Raw genomic sequence first — 21666 nt, 5'->3', positions numbered from 1 at the left:
ACAATAAAAACCACTGAAGTAGATAGAAAATAATGTCAAGAATATCGGACGAGACGCAAAACTATCGCCTGTCTTCGTTGCAAGGGGATTTCCCTAAACGCATTTAGACAAAACATCGAACATATTTGTGTAACTAAAACAATATCGTCCTGGCCGCCGTGCGTGGTAAATCATGGTATAGATAGTACATTAAAATACAGGGGTGTATTATTATAATAATAAAGCTAAAAACGTTCCTCGATCGGAGGTCACTGAAAGTATTAAAGTCGCACCACCCCCGCTTCAATAATCGAGCTAGCCGCCTTCGTTGAATAAAAATTACACGCACTCCTAGCCTAGCCTATCCGATCCTCTCCCAGCGCCGATCCGATCAAACACACGAAATTCAATACATTGGGAATTCCATTTGACGCACACGCACCCTCTGATAAGAAATTTCACACGACGTCGTGTGAGAGAGTACGTACGAAGGATCGGATCGTTGGAAAAACAATTCCTTTTGACGTACACGCACCCTCTGATAAGAAAATACCATGTGCGTTCCTGCATGGTGTAGTCCATTATACGTGTAAAATTAGGGGTGTCCACTTTTAGTACTAAAGTTAAACCGGTACCTCAACCCGAAGATCGTTGGAAGTATATTATATTTATATTTTATCGCACCCACCTCAATAATCCAGCCGACAGATCATCGAAAAATCTTGTTTAACAACGTCGTACACTAAATTAACAAACACGTTTTTACCGAACTCAAGGAAATGGTATATAGTCCACAATACACATGCAGAAGGCTAAACAGAGAGAGAGGGTCGGCGTCCGTCCGTGTTTTGAATTCTTATAAATATGGATTATACTAACAAAAAAGCTTCAGAAATCGAAACTCGGAAAATAATAATTTATATTCTACAACATAATGTCATTGGCTTGATTTTTACCGTGGTTAACACTCTGTGTATGAATAGTTGTAGTTAAGGCCTACAAACAAATTGTTTTTGTACCATGTGTTCTCCGTCCGCTGCGCCTTAGAGTGCTGCTAAGTGCTTGCTGTTGTTAGGGTCTTTACCTGTTGGGCCTGGCTTCACATGCCTTTTTTGATCGCATTGTTTGAAACTAAACGAAACATTCAACACAGGAAGGTAAACTGTAAACGCTAAACATCGTACCTTAATAATTATTATTTATATAGATCGTAAATACACGTAATATTTATATGAAATACAAAAAGATGTAGACAGTCCTCTCCTACTACTGTACTACTACGCAATCTGATGAATAGGGGAAATTCCCCCAAAAATGTTTGCGGGTAGAATTTTTTTTTTTTTTGAAAAAAATTCCACCTGGGCGCTCAACCGGAAACAAGCTATTTTTTAATTTTGGCCTAGTTATTAAAATATTTTTTAATTTTGGCCTTAAAACAAATGGCCTTGGTGCCCTCCCATTTGGCCTTGGTGCCCCTCAAATCAACGAAAACCGGAGGCCAAATGGCCTTGCCCCTAAAATCCCCAAATTCGAGGCCTGGTCTTCCATTTGTTTGTTTAAGTTATCTTAATAGGACCATACAGTATTTATTTTTACATTATATGTAGTTTTTGACCTTAAATTAGATCTAAAAACCATAGTGACCTATCACACTTGCTGTGATTGTAAGTCTTTTGTAGTAGATAAAAGAACCTTCAGTTTGGTGGCATGAGGCACTATGGGCAACAATGAACAAAATACAACATAAGACAGATAAGAAACAGATCCACACCATCAAGCAGCTATGCCAAGGTCAGCAATATGTGACGTTTTGTTGCCAATCTGTCAACTGCTTCAGACTAAAGCCTGGGTTGGAATGGTCTGGTTTTGTGTAAGTGACGCTGAACAGCGCCACCAGCCGTCACAAAGGTAATTTTTCCTTATCGTTTCTTTGGTTCATCATAAAAGTAAAATCCACAAACAAAAAAAAACTATTTGGAACCAGATGAATTTATTCAATATTATCAGATCGAAATACGGTCCAGATACGGTAAAATTAGTGCGCACTCAAGTAAAGATCATGTTAAAGGCAGCCCGAACACGAAGCCACCGAGTGTTTGCTTTACATTGTTAGCAGCTCAACATCACGCCGAAGGGCCTACAATTAAAATGCCCTATAAAATCCAGCAACGCAGAGAAGATAATAAAAGATGCAGAAAAAAGATTAGTAACAGAAAGTATTCGAAAATCGACAGAATCAATAAAAATATTACAAAGGCAGAAGAAAGAAATTGAGTGAAGCTTAGACGAGAGGTTTATAAACGACGTGCGTAATAATAGGCTGAAGCCTAGTGGCGTCAATACAGGTTCAGGTAGCCATGACGTTCGCGGCAACACCCGGAAACATTTAACGATGTATTGTCCCTTTGACTAATTCCAAAAAAATAAAAAATAACAGATTTCAAAAAAAGGTGGGTCATTTTGAAGTATCATAATAGTTATTAACTATCACCAAAAAGTTTTCGAAAAAAAAATCATTTAACTGAAATACAGACGTTTTTTTGTTTAAAAAATAACTCTGACTTCCAGTCAAAGTTTTCGATCAAAACATACCCCATAATGAAACGCGCTTGTTTGGCTACTCTGTATGCATAATCATAAAACTTCCTCACGATCTGTGTGAAAATACCTTCTCAACCGTGACGAGTTGTAAACAATCCCAATTAGCATCATGCATAATGCGTACTCGTGGTTTGAAATCTTTGTTTACCTTCGCTCGCGACGATTTTCCAGACGAAATGTAATCAAACTAATTTACCTGTTAATTACGTAAACATGTTGCTTTTGGCTCGAATTTTCGACTTAAAGTGAATAACTTTAATATTACTTTGATATGGCCAATTTAAATTTAGAATATTTTGACCTTCATTTTTTTGTGTTTCAAGGGACAATACATCTTTAAACAATGTTAGACTTAGAGAATCAGAATTTGCACATGTTAAATCCAGACAGAGGAAGAAGCTAAAATGGTGGGAAGACAAAGCAAAGAAAATAAACAAAAGTTTACAAACGGAAATCGATTTAAGCGGAAAATTGTTGAAAGAAAAGTGGGTGGTAAATTTATCGTCTAGGCCACTATCGTCGGACAAACAAAATGTGCTCAGTAAGGGTTTGAACTACGCGGGCAGGTCCATTGAAGAAATAATTGTTTCAACATAAATGATATGTAAATTGGATAGCATACCATTGGATGAGAAGGATACTATCAGAGGGAAGGTAACTAGCATTCTTAAATCATCTAAAGCCCAACTCCCCAATTTAAGTAGAACAGAAAGAAATGCTTTAGAAAGATTAAAGAAAGATAAAGAGGTTATGATATTGCCAGCTGACAAAGGCCGCACAACGGTGGTTATAAATTGAAAAAATATCTGCTTGATAAACGCTAACTTTATTTTAATTGTATAGGTGTATTTTAAATTGTCTTACACAGAAATACTAATTAATTAAATTTTTTATATAATCTGTATATTTTATATTCATTTTTAACTTGTATTAAGTTGTATGTTACAGGGGTTGCGGACACAAATGTGTTATGGCGCTCTGTTGCTGTCGCAACCCCTGGACCGCTTGTTGTTGAATAAAGAAATGAAAATGAAATGAAATAAACACGGAAGATTATGTAAATAAAGTCAATCTAATGCTGAGTTATAAAAAGGTCTATGGGAAGTTGGCTACCAATCCGACCAAGAAATACAAGGATAAACTAATAAAGACACTGGGTAGATTTCTTAAAGAATAAAAGATCACATGGCCACAAAAATGTAGTTTGTACCCCACCACAGAGGTAGTGCTTAGAATTGACTGTCTGCCTAAAATCCATAAACCTGATTGGCCACTCAGACCTATCGTTGACAACATCAACTCTGTTTTCTATCGCGTGTCTAAGTTTATCGCAAAGGATGTGTTAAGCCCCTTGGTTGGTCTACGCAAATATCATGTGACCAATTCGAAAGAACTGGCGGAGGATCTAAAACAGCTGAACCTTTTGGAAAATGGGGTGATGGTGTCATTTGATGTCATTTCCTTGTTTACAAAAACACCCACAGGTCGAGCATTGGATGTTGTAAGATCGTACTTGGAGAAAGATACAACACTACATAAGAGAACGAAATTAACAGTTGAAGACATCATGGACCTCATCTACCAGTTGATTGAAGCGACATATTTCACATTTCAACAACAGATATATGAACAGCACGAAGGTATTGCAATGGGATCTCCGGTAAGCCCTCTGATAGCGAATATATATTTAGAATGGTTAGAAGAGGAAGCCATTAAAAGCGCAGATGGAACCATCAAACCGCGTTTTTGGAGAAGGTATGTTGATGATGTTTTTGCCATTGTCCATAAAGATGCACCGCTCCCCCTCAATCGCCATCTAGATAGCATTGACCCGTCGGGAAACATCAAGTTTACCACAGAGATAATGTCGGAGAAACAAATACCATTCTTGGACATGATTATCACGATTAAACAAGATGGAACACTTGCTACCAAGGTATACCGAAAACCAATCATTGTCATGATCTTGCAGGGCATCTTCGTTAAGTGTGTTGCAATATTGGTCATTAGCCAGGATGAATGCTTCATAAGAAGTCATCCACTTTGTCTATCGTAATCTTGCTTCCGTCACTGGTGTATTCTCATTCATATAGTTTCTCAGCTCCTCCGAACCCTTCTGTCCAGGCTGTACCAAGAGCTTTATACTTCATTTCGGTTGCATATTCTTGTCCCTTGATAGTGGACTTGCGTTCTCGTTCATCTGATAACGCCATCGTACTTTAGAATATAAACTTGAAACTGTAACAACCTCTACTGTTGGGTGTAGGTTTTCACTTTAGAACGATCAAATAAACAATCTTAGACTACTTGTAACGCATCAAACACTTTATTCAATTCTCAATGGCGATGGCCATGGCAACTTGCCGATGTGATGAAGATCACGATAATGACGCTGATGATGATCAGCTATTGAATAAAGACTGACTGTAAGGCCAAAAAAAAATTTATTGTGTTGGCCACGTCCGATTGACCCTAAACTGACGAAAATGAAGGTCGGCTTTTTTTTTTGTGAGCCAAACAGCAATTGTGAAACCAAATGGTGAAAAAATATTGTCTTATTCGCCAAATTGGCGAATATATTTCACCTCCGCCGGACGTGTAAAAAAGAAGCGTGCAACCAACCGTGAAGCAATCATGTGATAACCGGAATATGCAATTATCAATTTTAGGGGTATCCAAGTTTTAACTAAATAAACGTTTGAATAAACAGTGGTTGAGACATGTTTTTAATAGTTATCACATTTTGAAAAACCCTCATAATTAATGGACTCTACCAATTTTGATCTGCTGGAAAGAACAACAGATCGTACATCGCACGAGGTTGTTGAGGCGGTGTTTTTTGGTTTTACTGTACAGTACTACGATCCGATTACGAACTTGTTACATAATTTCAAATGCATGGATGATTCGCCAAGCAAGTAGGCCTATACGTTTAATAAAAAATTACTTAAGATTGTTGTAAGCTATTTTGTTCAAACTTGTTATTTATATAGTGATAATCCACCCATTCTGGCATGCTACTAGGCCTATTCCTTGATCGTTTGATATTTCTGGCTGGTGGGGAATTTCCCCGTGATAAGAAATCGGCGAAATATGGCTCATAACGGCCTACATTTTAATGTTATATCTTAAATGCCAGTGTAATTACGTATGGATAAAACAATAAAAAACTTAATATTTTTCATCTGGAATAATAAATATGTTAACTCGCGTAATGTAGCATATAACACGGAAATAGTTTATTTCGATCGATCTTGATTGTTGTTGGCTATTATACTATAGGTAGGCCTATATGGTAGCTAGAGCCTCTAGCTTAGCAGATATACCTATATTTATAGCTAGCTAGAGTTTTTTTTAAAGTCTTTTTGTATCATTTGTGTAAATTGTTTATTATTTTGCCGGCAACACATTTTTGGTCTGAAAAAAAAAAAAAAAAAATGTCCGACCTACCCATTTTTGGGATTTACCCAAAACGTGGCCAACACAATAATTTTTTTTTGGCCTAATGATGATGATGATGGTTTCAACTAGAAACAAAAGATAATAACATGTTTGTTATTATAACAAGCATTTACGTTTAAATAACTCTTACGGAGCTCCAAACATAACAATAACAAACACTTCCGTGTAAATCAAGCGGAACGACCACCGTCCGCATCACTGGATTTCATCCCATGACAACCGCGGGAGAATGATTACGAACATTGTACAACGAGCATGAACATGCTTTCAATCTTGGCCGTAGATAGGCTAGGCCTACACTCCACGCACCATTTACACGGCGTTCGGAGTCAAAATTGACTATAATATAACTTCAATCAACTACTGGATTAATCATAGTTTCTTATTATTATCACAATATTATTCATTAGATGATTAAAACTTACGTTTGTGTCTCTTCTAGATAGGCCTACGCATAGAACACATTATCTTTGAGCGGACATGTTACACAATTTTTTATTTATAGAGGGCCATATACTGTATATAAAAAGTAACGACTTTGAAGATTAGAAGCCATTTTTGTGTCAAAGAATTCGCACGCGCGTCTATTTTGTATAGCGTTTTCCTGTAGTTCATGCATTATTTTTAGATTTTGTTGTCTATGAAATAATGCTTAGATTCCGTTTTTATTTTAGTAATTTATTTTATTAATGGTATTGATTTGATAACATATATATATATTTTTATAATAACAAACAAAATAAATGCTAGGGCCTACATGCAAGTTAGGATACATCAAAGCATGAACCAATACAAAAAACACACAAATTCACCCCTCTTTTTATACAGTATATGGCTGGCCGGCCGGCCGGCCGGCTCTCTGTGTGTTTTTGACACAAGCTGCGCCGCCAACGTTATTAAATTTCAGAGACTCGTTCATCATTTCATTTGTAATAACTTTTGCCTTTATTATTTTAATATTGTTCATACCTTTTTCAGCATATTACCAAATATATAATGACACTTTATTATTTTATTTAGTCATCAAAGCATGCATTATGAATTGAAAATATTATTATTGTTATTAATAGGATGTTTCGTTCCAAAATCAATCAATCGAAACTTACAGATACAGATACAGATACAGATTCATTTATTGTCCAAAATATTAATGGAAATTACAGTACTCATAAACCTTGGCTTGCCTAAAAAAATAAATATAAATATAAGGGGGACTATCTAACAAATGTTTTGTTATAATGCCTTATCCCAGCTGGGTAGAACGAGTACTTTGTAACGGTCCGTCTGCGCATTCACCGTCCTCATCCTACCACTTCTAACGATAACGGAGCCGATAATGTCGTTATGAAGAGGATGGTTGGTGTCTTCCAATATAGCATGGAACACATCGGCAAGACGTTCGCTGTAGAAAGAGTCAAGCGTTTGCACAGACGAACCACTTACTTTCCCCGCTCTACCCAGCACCTTTTCAATTCGGTCTTTATCCCCTTTACTAATATTCCCAGCCCAGCCCAACATACAATAACCCCAAATAGATAACATCACTGATGAGTAAAACATTTTACAAATATCCTGCTTTACTCCAAACGAACCGAGTTTCCTCAGGCAGTACAGCCTTAGTATTTAACTTCTTAACTATATGGTAAACATGATCCCCCCATTTAACCTTACAGTCAAATACTACTCCCAGTGGCGTATCCAGTGGGGGGGCCGGGGGGGCCCGGGCCCCCCCCCTGATTTGGCGTCCGTCGGCACATCATCGCGTCCGTCGGCAAACAAAGGTGCCGGGGAAAAAATAAAGTTAAGCAAATAAGAATAAACTATTATTCTGACAATAATTGTACTGTAAACATAATTCTTTTGAGTGTTTGTTTATTTACATATCATATTATTACCTTCAGATCAACTATTTTTTATTTTCATTACATCTAACCAAACACGTAAAAAATTAGGTTAAAATATCTTCTCATCTTGCACGTCGTACGGCCGTACGCGCTAGATTGTTTACTCTCAAAAAGTCTTTGAACGGTCCGGTGACCTTATCCTATTCAACCTTGTTTTTGCAGTTGACCTGGGATTTGTATGTTTTCCTACGCTAAGATTATATAGTTCCACTTGCCACGTGCTTTTTTCTCTAAGATATATTTATTATAAGTGCCAAAAACCCGGTTTTTTCTCGATATGAGGCCTTTATTATTCAAATTTTTTAAAGAAAAAGCACACATACCATAAAAAATATCCATGTATTTAATTTTTGTAACATAATATTCCGTGAGGCTCAATTAGAAAACCACCATTGTGTGATATGATGTCATCGTTAGCCAATCAAAGCTGAGCTTTCCCGTGATTATCGGCATTGGTCACGGTTGAATGATTTTGGATTCTGGCTGATTTGATTTGATTGGTGGATGCGAATCACCCGCAGCGAAATGTTTTCTCTCGCGCGTGTACAGTACCATGAACTCACATGATCTCTCGTTATACACAAAGTTAGAGCAATGAATTTGTCCGAATTCCGTTAAGTAAACAACTTTTTATATTTTATAAGCATTTAATAACATGTTTTATTGATATTTCCAATGGGTGATATATAAAATAAATTACTAAAAAACGTAATCATATGTAATTATTTAAACAAAAAATGGCGTAGTTAATAGAATTGTCGACTGAGGCCGGCCTCAAATGGTTTTACTTCTTTCGTGGCTAAAAACGATCTTTTTCGGCGATGTTTTAGACCCTATATTTCGAAAACTACAAGTCAGATTTTCGTAATTCTTTTTTTATTGTAATATTAATACAACATACTAACAGATAATGTTTAATTTGGTTTTAATTTTGCATCGTTATCCCTATAAGACAACATATGACTATGCAATCCTGAACATATATTGATCAGGTGTATATCGGGGTGTAGGCCCTATGTACAGGTAATGACACTAATTTTGTCGGCAAATTGGCAATTCCGGGCCCCCCAACTTCAAAATCCTGGATACGCCACTGACTACTCCCATGTACTTATAATTGTTAACAATCTCTACTTCCTTTCCATTAATGTATACCGGGTCCATACTGTCAGACCTATTGTGTTTTCGAAAATCAATCCGCATTTCTTTCGTTTTATTTATGTTTAGTTCAAGAAAATTATTGCCACAGTAATCGGTGAATCGAATAATCTCAGAAAGGAATAGAGAAGAATTGTTATTATTAATAAGTCCAACCATAGCCGAGTCGTCCGCAAATTTTATCATTGGACTCGGGGATAATACCGACCTAAAGTCTGACGTGTACAGAGTAAACAAAAAAAAGTGTTAATACGGTACCTTGTGGTGCACCAGTACTAGTACGCACAGTATCGGAAATAATATTATTCTGAAACTTAACATACTGGTTACGTTCGACTAAAAAATTAAACACAAACGAAATTAAAACACTTGGAACATTCATATCAAATAATTTATAAAATCAAAGTACATAACCCGGCGCATGGGTTCGTTTTCCAGTCATCTAAATGACGGTACATTTGGTGGAGCTTATAATTATATCAAAGCGTCTTCAGTGCTCCTGTTTGTGCAGTACGTGAATTGGAGTGGGTCAAGATAATCCGCAACTGATAACTTAAGCCTATTTAACACAATTTTTTCACACACCTTCATAGGCACAGAGGTCAGTGCAACTGGTCTAAGATCATTATAACAACTAATAGGATGTCGTTTTGGAATTGGGATAAAACATGACGTCTTCCACGCACGTGGAAGTACACGGGAGGACTAAATTAAAAATAAAACTAAAAATATGTGAAAGATGACAAGCACACAATTTCAAAATCCTAGGTAAAATCTTATCCGGTCCAGCTGCCTTTAATGATTTTAGTGCTTTAAACTGTTTCGTAACTTCTATTTCGTTGGTTTCAAGTATAAAATCACAGTCATTTAATGAGTTGCTAATCGTGAATTTCGTTTCCAATCTGTTACTCCAAAAATCGTATTTGTCAAATCTATTAAAGAATTCATTAAGTTCATTTGCATATTGTTTGGCACTGTTGATATTGATGCTCTTTGCTTGAGACTTGTTATATCCGCTCCTTTCACGCATTCCGCGCCACACTTGCTTCATATCATTACTTTTGAATTTGCTTTCGACTTTATTTTTGTACTCTAATTTGTTCTTACGTATTACTCGTTTCAAATCCTTCTGAATAGGCTACTTTTAGCTTGGGCAACGTCACCATTATTAAAAGCTCGTCTTTTTTTCTTAATTATCTCCATTAGGTTTTTATTGATCCATGGTTTAAAATTACCATACACTTTTACTTTCTTAATTGGGATCACATTATCAGTACAAAAGTTGATATAGGCAGTAACAGTTTCCGCTAATTCATCCACATTCTCAGAATTGTCCTTGAAAACATTCCAGTCTGTCATTTCGAACTCAAATTGAGTGTTCAATTGCTTCATTAGACCACTTCTTTACCGTAACCATCTTCGGCTTTTGACGCTGGACCTTTGGGCGGTACTTTGGTTGTAGATGCACCAGGTTATGATCTGATAAACCCAGGTTAGGTAATTTCCGTGAAATGAAGGCATCCTTTACGTTTGAATAACAGAGATCCAGCGTAACTTCGCCCCTTGTACTGCACTTAACGTGTTGGTAAAAATAAATACTGCTCCTAATGTACAGTGGTTAAAGTCCCCGCTCACAATGATAAAAGCATCAGGATACGCAATTTCTATCTCGCCAATTACGTTACTTAATTTTGCTCTAGCTTCCCTAGCCTATTTCTTGTCTGGTGGTATGTACACCGCTACCATGATTACGTGCGAAAATTCCCTAGGAATATAATACGGACGTATATACAACACCATAATTTCAATATGGGGCAGACAAATACAATTTTTTTGATGAACATTATTCGGATGACAGTAACTTTCATTAAGGTATACAATAACTCCTCCTCCACTCTTCTTTCATGATGAGTTCGTCCTATCACCTCGAAATAACTGGAATCCACAAATCTCAAAATGTTCATCTGACTTATCCTCCGATAACCAAGTCTCCGAAACACATAATGCTGGCCGTCCTGAATTCATGAAAATATATCGCGTTAGCTCTCAGTTCGTCAATTTTATTACAAATGGAGCGTACGTTTCCCATTACGATACTAGGTAAATAAGGTCTAAATTTCCTAGTATGGAGCCTTTTCTTAACTCCGCCAGCCTTGCCCCGCTTCCTACGACGAATCATGTATGGTATTTGTATTTGCATACTCACACCTGGTCTTGAAATGGTACTAGCTCGTATGGCTTTCAATTATTCACCCGCCGCGTAACATAGCCTACTACCAGGCCTAGGCTAGCTTCGTTCGATGTTTTGACGTCCAAAATTGATATAAATATGAGAAATAGGAATACTACCATCACTAACATGTCGAAAACATTACAGATCATCAATACGAAAAAAATTAATCAATTTTCACTTGAAAAATTAAGGCAAGTCAAGTGAGCTCAGTCGTCCGTATGAACAGCGACTATTATTCTGTATTATTCTTATAATATCAAAGAACTTATAACACATGTTTTTAAATATAAGAAAAAGTTGAAAGTATGTTGTTGCTCCTATACTTTACATGCATTCGGAGACACAATTTGATCTGCATATCACGTGGCTTTAATCCAATGTCGTAACTCTTTATATATATGGCCTGGATGAGCCCAGAGCTGGGTTCATAATACTTTCTGTTCTTGCCACATCCCTCTTCTATGATTCTACTCTTTTTTTAAAAGTACGAAAGCCTAACATATTTTAAAATGATAATCGACTTTCGCAGAATACCATCACTGACAGAGAATGGCGTGTCGGATTACTGGAATGACCGTAGCCAATTCTATGGTTTCATTAAAAAAGGTCATTATTGCAAGAAGCGATCTATACAACTATGACCAATCGAAATACACCAAACGGACCAATCACATTACACTTAAGTTGAATTGTTGGCAATTAATTACAGTACAATGTTTTATTTTTAAAATTATCTGTAAAAAGTGTTGGTAAAGTATACGTTAATCGTAATATACCAGATATAGCTGGGACTTTAAACAAGGGCAAGATTTTGAATTATTTCATGGTAAAATAGAAGAAAAGTTTAGAAATTGGAATGCCGATTCATACCATGATGTTGACATGCTTTGGGAATCATGGAAACAACATTTAATTGAAGCGGCCCGTGAAGGAATTGGTGTACGTAAACAAAAAATAGTAATAAATGCAATGCTTGGTTTGACAGGGAAGTCGAAACAGCTATAAAACAAAGAAGAGATGCAGCTCGTCTTCATAGAAAATGGGCAAAGATTAAAAGCAATTTAGATGAAGGGGAAAGGCTATGGCAAAGCTATCTTGATAAGAAAATTCAAACAAAAAATCTAATTAGAAATAAGATAACTGAAATGCCGTCGGAATGAAATAGTAGCATTGTTGTACCAATATATAAAAAGGGTGTTAGAAGGGATTTAAATAACTTCAGAGGAATATCTTTAACATCCATGTGTTTCAAAAATATTCAATAGAGTTGTACATCACACAGTTTCCGACTTCTTAGAAGAAAACAATACTCTTTCAGAAGTTCAAGGAGGGTTTAGACCCCACCGAAGATGCGAAGATTTTCACTCTTAAAAACATTGCCAGTTGCCGACTTGCTGAAGGCAAGAAGACTTACTTAGCATTCCTTGACATAAAAAAAGCATTTTGATAGCGTATGGAGAGATGGATTGCTAATGGCAATATGGAATATATGAATTCGTGGTAGGCCTAGATTATGGAATATTAAAAGTAGCTTGTACGACAATGTTAAGGGGCAAGTAAGATTTGGTGACATTCAAACACAGTCTTTTGATATAGAAGAATGTGTTAAGCAAGGGTATGTCCTTTCACCAACCCTGTTTTGCATAAAAATCAACGAACTCACTAAATTATTACAAGAACACGCGTGAGGTGTGCGCATACACGATATCTTCATGGGTAGCCTTTTTTTGGGCCGACGATATCGTACTTTTAGCAGATAGCGAAAAAGAACTTAATAAAATGTTAGATTTAGTATCCTTGTTTGCTAAAAAATGGAAATTTAATTTTAATAGTGAAAAGTCAAATGTTTTGATAATAGGCCAGAATTTGAATAGTGAAAAACTTTGGAAATTGGGGGATACTTTTATATCTGAAGTTGAAACATATAAGTATCTTGGTGTATACATTTCTAGAAATCTAAAAGACAATTTCCACATCAATCAAGTTATCAAAAATGGTAATCATTGCGTATTGAGATATCCTTTGGAGAAGTATTGGCCTTCCGACTATTAACTATGCTTGTGCTGTATGTGTTTTAATACAAATACTAAAGATTGAGTCTCTTCAATTACAAATGGCGCGATCAATACTTAAAGCGAGTAGAAGCACTGCAAAAGAGGCACTTTATGGCGATATAGGTTGGCACCAATTAAAGTAACTCAGGATATTTTTAAAGCAAAATATATAAGAAATATTATATGTATGGAAATGAATCGCTGGCAAAAACTTATATTAAATACAATTATGAGACTTAAGAAGTTTAATTCAAGGTACCAATTTATTAATGAATTTGAAAAAACTTATGATTATATTAAGTTCGATTTCAATGATATATGTACAGGTACTGAGTTTGATATAAACTGGGTCAAGCCATTTGAAAATACAATTAAACAATCATATTCTACTTTTTGGAAACAAGAAGTAGTAAGAAAATCATCTGTGCTTGATTACTCTTTGATAAAAGGGTCACCTGGCCTAGAACCTTACCTATTGGATAAAACAGATTTTATGGCTCAAGTTTTTCAAACATTTTCAAAATTTAAACTTCGTTCAAACACTTTACCATTTTTGGAAAAATTACAAATAAGTGGAACATTGATAATCTAAGTGATAAATGTAAGGTTTGTGGGTCAGGTGAAGAAGATGGTAAACGTTTCCTGTTTATTTGTAGTAAGTTACATTGTATTAGAATTAAAGAATTGCAAACACTGCAACGTAATCTTATTGCAATGAATTGTGTAGATAATTGGGTTAATTTTATTTCTGGTGACCTATCTATTAATATGTCTTAGGAAGCACGTTATTTTTATGATTATATTAAGTTCGATTTCAATGATATATGTACAGGTACTGAGTTTGATATAAACTGGGTCAAGCCATTTGAAAATACAATTAAACAATCATATTCTACTTTTTGGAAACAAGAAGTAGTAAGAAAATCATCTGTGCTTGATTACTCTTTGATAAAAGGGTCACCTGGCCGACACGAACTTAATGGTGTTAAATGATCAAGAACGAAATGTAAATATAATCAATGTTAATGCTTCACAACCAATTACTATTACTAATGCTAATTAAAAATTATTATTTTGCTGAATTAATTAATTCTGAATGTACTTATGATAATAGTTTAAGTAATAATGTAAACCAAAGTGATTTTATGATAGATTCAAAATTAGGTTCTGATAGTAAAAACAAGCTAAATATATTCTATTGCAATGTAAGAAGTGTTAAAAATAAGTTGCATGATATAAATTCTCGACTTAATTCTTCATTTTATGATATTATATCTATGACAGAAACATGGCTTGACAATTCCATTTATGATAGTCAACTATTTAATAACGATTATATAGTTTTTAGAAAGGATAGAAACTCACATGGTGGGGGAGTATACTTATTGCTGTAAAAACATCATTACAACCATCTGAGTGTCATGAACTAAATGATAATATACTGGAGTTATTGTGGTTAGAGTGTTACACTGGTATTGGAAAAATTCTTATAGGTGTATATTACAGACCACCATCTTCAAATATTCAATACACAAATGCTTTATACACAAATTTAGAAAAAGTACAAAGAAAAATGACTCAGTACAAATGGGTTTCGCTTATTGGTGATTTTAATATACATATTGAATGGAATGATATACAGGTAGATAAAAGTAGTGGTTTAACTAGCCTAGCGAATGGTCTATTAGATGCAACAAACTCTACTGGGTTAGTTCAAGTCTTAAAGCTCAGGTACAGGCATGAATTTTAAATATAATATTTGGTTAATTGTACATAAATCAAATATTTGTAACAGAAATCAAGACGAAAAAACTTGAATTTCCCGTAATATGGTCAAATACAACATTTGGCAAAATTCTTCCATAAAAACCAGGAAGACTTTTTTCAGTAGTTAGGTAGTTAACCTAATGTAATAACATGTCTGGTGACTCCCTAGATGGTGAAAAAAGATGGTGGATATACGGTGGATAATTTTTGCTATAGCATGAAAATAAAAATCTGAAGTTGAATAAAAATATCAGAAATGTAATATTCAAGTTATATTACCTATATTTATTCAGCTGATAATATTTTTTACCAGACCGTTTATTTTTCATAGCTTTTTAAAATGCCTCTCTATTTACAAAATGTGTGTACAAAAGAATAGAGATTTTACTATGTAATTTGAACTATCCCCCCACTGATAAGAAAGTGCTTATTTTCAACAAGCTCGTGTAACACAAATAAAATCTGAAAAATTATGAAACATAGGGGAAACTATAGATCGAAATTATTGGAATGTATGATCAATAGAAATTTTTTGCCCGCACCTGGCCTTTAAAACAACCATCGTATATTACACGTGATAGTAAAGGACATTTCTTAGATTTAGTATTTGTTTCTAATCCACTACTGATTGAAAAATGTCGTACAATTTATAATTTTGAATCATGTGATCATGAAGCAGTTGAGATCTCTGTTAAAGTGTCATATAAACGTGCTAAGGACATAACTAAAACTGTATATGCTCTTAAAAAGGCTGATTTTTCAAAAATGCAGACTATATTAGATAATTTTAATTGGGAGAATTGTTTTCAATATAATAATATTAGTGATATATGGGAAAGTATTTCTAATAATATCATTTTTGCAATTTCAAAATCTGTACCAACTAGGAAATGTAAAAAATCGAAATCTTTTCCCTGGATAACTCCAGAAATCAAAAAGCTTTGCACAAAGAAAAGAAAGTTGTACAAAATTGCTAAACAAGTAGGAACTGAAGAAAGCATAAATAAATTCAAATATTGTAGCAGGGAATTAAAAAAGTCAATATATTGTAGCCATCGGGATTATGTTGTAAATATTTCAAACAAAGCTACAACTGATATAAAACAATTCTGGGCGTATATAAGGTCTATAAAAAATGACTCAGATGTTATTAGCTTTAAGATAAATAACACAATGGTATCTGATGCTAAGGTGTTGGCTAATCTTTTCAATACACAATTTGTAAACAACTTTTGCATAGATAATGATCAGCATTGTGATTTGGATACAATAGATTGTCTTACCAACTTTGAATGTGAATCCTTTGTGATGCCTGAGGTATTTTATGCCCTCTCACAGTTAAATGTATCCAAATCACCAGGACCTGATTGTTTGCTTCCAATATTCTTAAAGTCATGTAAGGCACAATTGGCTAATGTTTTATGTACATTCTTTAATTTAACTGTACAAAAAGGTATTTTACCAAAACAATGGAAGGATGCAAATGTTGTACCTATTTTCAAAAGAAATGGAAAACCCAAAGACGAAATGAAAAGCTATCGTCCAGTGTCCTTAACTCCCATAATTTGTAAGATTATTGAGAAATTGCTTTGTTATCGCTTAAGGGAATATCTAGAATATAATAATATCCTTTCAGAAAATCAGTTTGGGTTTAGACAAATGTATAGTACTGAACTTTTACTTTCAAAGGTTTTTCATTCATGGGCACAGAGCTTAGAACTTAAAGGTTGTAAAAATATTGATATTATTTTTCTTGATTTTTCGTCTGCATTTGATAAGGTGTCTCATAAAAGATTAATTAAGAAACTTGGTGGAAACACTAATGCATGGATTACAGATTTTCTTTCAAATAGACGCCAAAGGGTTATTTACAGAGGAGAAAAGTCAGAGTGGGTAAATGTTACTTCAGGGGTACCACAAGGGTCAGTTTTGGGCCCTCTTTTATTTTTGATTTATGTAAGTGATATTGTAAATAATATTTCTTCTTCACTTTTTCAATTTGCTGATGATCACACATTATCACGTCCTATTTATAACAATAATGATTGTAAATTGCTTCAAAAGGATTTAGATTTAATTGCTAAATGGGCAAATGTAAACAAACTTCCCTTAAATCCTGTCAAATGCGCCGTAATGCATGTTACAAGATGTAAAGAGATAGTTAACTGGGATTATACCATAGAATCAGACAATATTCCTAAAGTTACAGAATTCAAATTTCTAGGTGTTTATGTAAATAGTTCGTTGTCTTGTCATACACAAGTTAATTATATATGTTGTAAAGCAAGCAGATTGCTTGGTTTCATTTCAAAATGTAGTAAAAATATGTCCTGGTTAGCTATGTTGAACTTATACAAAGCTCTATTACTTCCAGTGGTTACCTACTGTTGTTCAATGTGGGCACCATTTGAGAAATCATATATTAATAGAATAGAAAGTATACAAAGGAAAGCAACAAGGATAATAATGTTTAGAAAGGAAGGTTCCTGGGACACATCTTATTTTCATAGGTTGAAAGTGCTTGAATTATTATCTATTGATGACTTGTTTAAATTACATAGACTTTCATTAGGATTTAAGGTGTTGAAAGGTTACTGTCCCCATTCTTTCAATGAGTATATTAAAACTAGTGAAAGATGTCCGGGTAGGCTTTTACGTTGGAATTCGAAAGGCAATACTTTTCATAATTCTGTATTTGTTTCCTTTCCTAGACTATGGGAGCAAATACCAAATGACATAAAGATTCACAAACAATTTCAATATTTAAGGCTGCTCTAACAAAACACTATATTTCATGTTATGTATAATTTATTTGTATTTTTCTTGTATATGGTTTTATCTTTAACTGATTGTATTGTATGGAGTGAGTGCAGAATCTGTTTGGGCTTTAGCCTATTCTCATTCCTGGTTATTTTTACATTGATGACCGAATAAATATTATTATTATTATTATTTCATAAAAATAATCTCATGAGATTTATGCTGTGTTTGACAGTTATTGTAAAATTTACACAAGCCGTGCTTGGAAACTAAGAAATGAAATTGTATCACAACTTTGAACTGTTTTATTTTTAAAAATGTGTGTTTTCTTTTCCATTGCTGTTGCAAAATTAGTGAGTTGTAGTTTTAGTGTAAGTAAGTAATATTTATTGCTTTCCAAGAACAGTACAAATTTATAAAACAGTATAATGTAAATGAAAAAAAAGAGAAAACATTAAATATAATAATACAAGACTAAACTAGAAAATAAGCATGGAAAGCAGGGGATGGCCCTTTAAGCCCACATGCTTGTTTCCAAAGGGGTCCCCAACATGAAAAACAATATTATAATAATATACAAAAATATGGATCTATTATTATTATATACAGTATTACAAATAATTTTAATTACATGTTTGATTTATGCCGAATTCTGATAATGATTATTATAAAAATATCTACTATTATTTACAAGAAAAGTCAATCATAATTTTAGGTCTATAGAATTTGCATATTTGTTAATAACAATTTCTTAAGAATTCTTTTAAAACTATTGTGTGTAAAAATATTTTTTATTTCTATTGGTAATTTGTTCCACAGTGTGATTGCATTTAAAAAAAAGGTCTTACTAACAGTATAGTTATTCATTGGAACAATAAAATTACAATCTTTACCTCTAGTACCATGGTTATGATTTATCCTATTAAAATTATTTAACATAAAATCTGGACAACTTTTTGTATATATTGTCTGTACGTGTTGTAGTGTCATTTGTTCGGCCCTGGTTTTAACATCTAATAAACCAAGAAAAGTATAATCGTCTTTGGTGGTATAGTATCTATTATGTTTCCCTAAGATGAATCTAATTACTTTATTTTGTGTTATTTGAAGTTTAGTACGGGAATCCGCGGTTGTACCGCAGTACCAGGATGATATAGCATAATTTATATGGCTTAGAGCCAGGGCTTCCATTACGAGTTTACGAATACAGCGATCAAAGTTACGACAATTCCTATACGCACATTTAATATACGACCATTAACTTTCTTAATAATTGTTGCGACAATTAATTCACTATTAAGCCTATTGCTTAGTTCGACACCAAGGTATTTTATAGAGCTATTCAAAGAAATTGTATGGCCATTGTAAAGAACGCTAAAATTTGTGTAGTTCTTGAGAGACATCCTGGGACCAAACAACATTAGTTCAGTTTTTCCCATGTGAAGTGATTGTTGTCAATTAACCATTTATTACAATTAGACAGATCCCTTGCAAGATTTTTACTGATAATATCAGGATCATGATGAGAATTGACAATTGCACTATCGTCAGCATATTGCATTAACAATGATGAGACGGACATTGGCATATCATTGACGTAGATGAGGAACAGGAGTGGTCCCAGGATGCTCCCTTGTGGCACTCCACATACAATTTCTGAAGGCTCTGAAACAGCCCCACCAATATTAACTGTTTGATGTCTACATTCCAGATGATTTAAACCAGCTGACAGATTCGATTCCAATTTTTCTGAGTTTCTTGACTAAAGCAGTCAAAAGCTTTTTGGATGTCAATAAGTAAGATACCAGTAAATTTCCCTTTCGCTGTTTGACTTTTAATGAAGTCTGTCAAGTGAATTAAACAATGATCTGTTGAAAAGGACTGTCTGAAACCAGGCTGAAAACGATTTAAAAGTTTGTTCCTTTCCAAAAACTCATTTAATTGTGAGTGAAAAATCTTTTCTACAATTTTTGACACCACCGACAGTATACTGACAGGCCTATAGTTAGCAGTTTCAAGATTACTTTTTTTCTTGTAAATTGGTCGAACACGAGCCAATTTCATCTCATTTGGAAAACATTCCGTTTCAAATGAGAAATTGATAATCCGTGTTATGGGAGTTGCAATAATTTCGGACGCATCCCTTAAAAAACGTGCGGGTATGCCATCTAGACCTGTACTTTTATTCATACCGAGACCCAAGATCTCCTTTTTAACTATATCGTTGTTTACGTAGTTTTAGTTTTAAAATAAGTTTTGTAACCGTTGAATTTTATGTTTTTAGTTCATAATCAAATATGAAAAATGTTTTAGTTTCAGTTTTTATTTTCCATTGTTTTTGTATTAAATTTTGTAATTTGTATGGACGCACCATCTACGCTTGTGTGCCACTGTTAAACAAGTGTTGTTCCAAATAAATACTATTATTATTATAGATTGACTTGGTGGGTTACTATTAGAAGGAGGGTTACTATTAGAGTGTGGGTTACTATTAAAAGATTTACGGTAACTAGTTTCTGCTGCTGCTTGAAATGCCAAAGATTTTATATAGCCCTTTTATATTGCACCTCTCTGAGAAATACAATCAATAAATACATAGATTTCGCGGCCATTTTGAGTGGTGTCCGCCCCCTTTTTTTGGTCATATAGGACATGTCTACCAAATTTGGTGCCTTTATCAAAAAGTGAATGATCGATCTGTTTTTTCGTGCTAAGAACCCCCCTACTAATTAATATATAAAAGGTGCCGAATAATAAAAGAGAGCCGAACGTATTGAAATTGATGGCGCTCTTCTTCCAGCCATACCAGAGTCATATATAGAGAGAGAATTGAACAGCAGCAGGCAGGTCTCATAAAATAGAACAGTTTAAAACCTGTAAAAATGGATTAAGGCCTAGGCCTAGGCCTAGTTTAATATTATGTGCTTATTGAAAAAGCATATTTTTTTTAAAATACTTTTCTCAGCCATAAGATAGTTACATTTAAAAGTGGTTTCTTTACAGCCGAATATTTGAAAGTAGGCCTATCATCAGATCATCAGACAGAGAGGGAGCTGAGAGATATTTTAACAATGTTTACCGTGAGTATGGTTACGCCAAAACTAGTCTCAGTGTAGCCATTGTGTTTTCATTGCTTGAATAAGCAGCACAATTGTTATTGCCAACTAAACGAGTTTTGCTGTCTTTTATAACTAAACATTACAAAAATTTAGAAGAAAAAAAGGATAATGTTGATATTTTATTCTAAGATAAAACACAGGTTTAGCTCTTCCTATCGCCCTACTAGGCTAGCTAGGCCTAGGCCTCTACTCTAGGCCTAGGCCTCTAGTAGGTAGGCGCGGGTAGGCCTAGCTAGGATAGGCCTAGCTAGGCCCAGGCCTAGGCTAGTAGGGGATCCAGTCAAGTCGCCCCATCGCAAAGTCGCCCCTTTTAGGCCTATATGGTTAACCCATTGACCCCTAACTAAGTTTATTTTGCTTCCCCGGAGCGGGACCTAAAAATAAGGTTACCGAGAGTTGACTCCATTGTTATTTTATTGCCATGATTCAACTCTGCGTACGTTACCATGCGCGCTATGTCATTGACATGATTATTTGTCTATTGGTAAACATATTTTTATGTATTATTATTCTGAAAATAATTGAACTGTAAACATAATTCTTTTGAATGTTTGTTTATATGTATATGTAAGCGAACGTGTTTGTTTGTTAGCAGGATTACTCAAAAAGTAATTATGCACTTGAATTGT

At 34.4% G+C, this 21666-nt stretch overlaps 1 protein-coding gene and 1 long non-coding RNA gene across 4 annotated transcripts in view; one reads left to right on the top strand and one right to left on the bottom strand.

The window, feature by feature from the left end:
* Positions 1-6522, bottom strand: part of LOC144840186 (uncharacterized) — a 32100-nt gene extending 25578 nt beyond the window's left edge. The window contains exon 1 of the long non-coding RNA XR_013611863.1: positions 6468-6522. This is a non-coding gene — a long non-coding RNA (uncharacterized LOC144840186). The remainder of the gene's footprint in view (positions 1-6467) is intronic.
* A 14335-nt stretch (positions 6523-20857) lies between these two features.
* Positions 20858-21666, top strand: part of LOC144840147 (serine/threonine-protein kinase Nek10-like) — a 73061-nt gene continuing 72252 nt past the window's right edge. For all 3 annotated transcript variants that reach the window (XM_078695842.1, XM_078695843.1, XM_078695841.1), the window contains exon 1: positions 20858-20998. The gene's annotated coding sequence lies outside the window, so the exon portion shown is untranslated. The remainder of the gene's footprint in view (positions 20999-21666) is intronic.

Source organism: Antedon bifida, chromosome 4 (assembly GCF_963402885.1).
Source record: "Antedon bifida chromosome 4, ecAntBifi1.1, whole genome shotgun sequence".
NCBI lineage: Eukaryota > Metazoa > Echinodermata > Crinoidea > Comatulida > Antedonidae > Antedon > Antedon bifida.
This window is presented reverse-complemented; position numbering and strand designations above follow the sequence as displayed.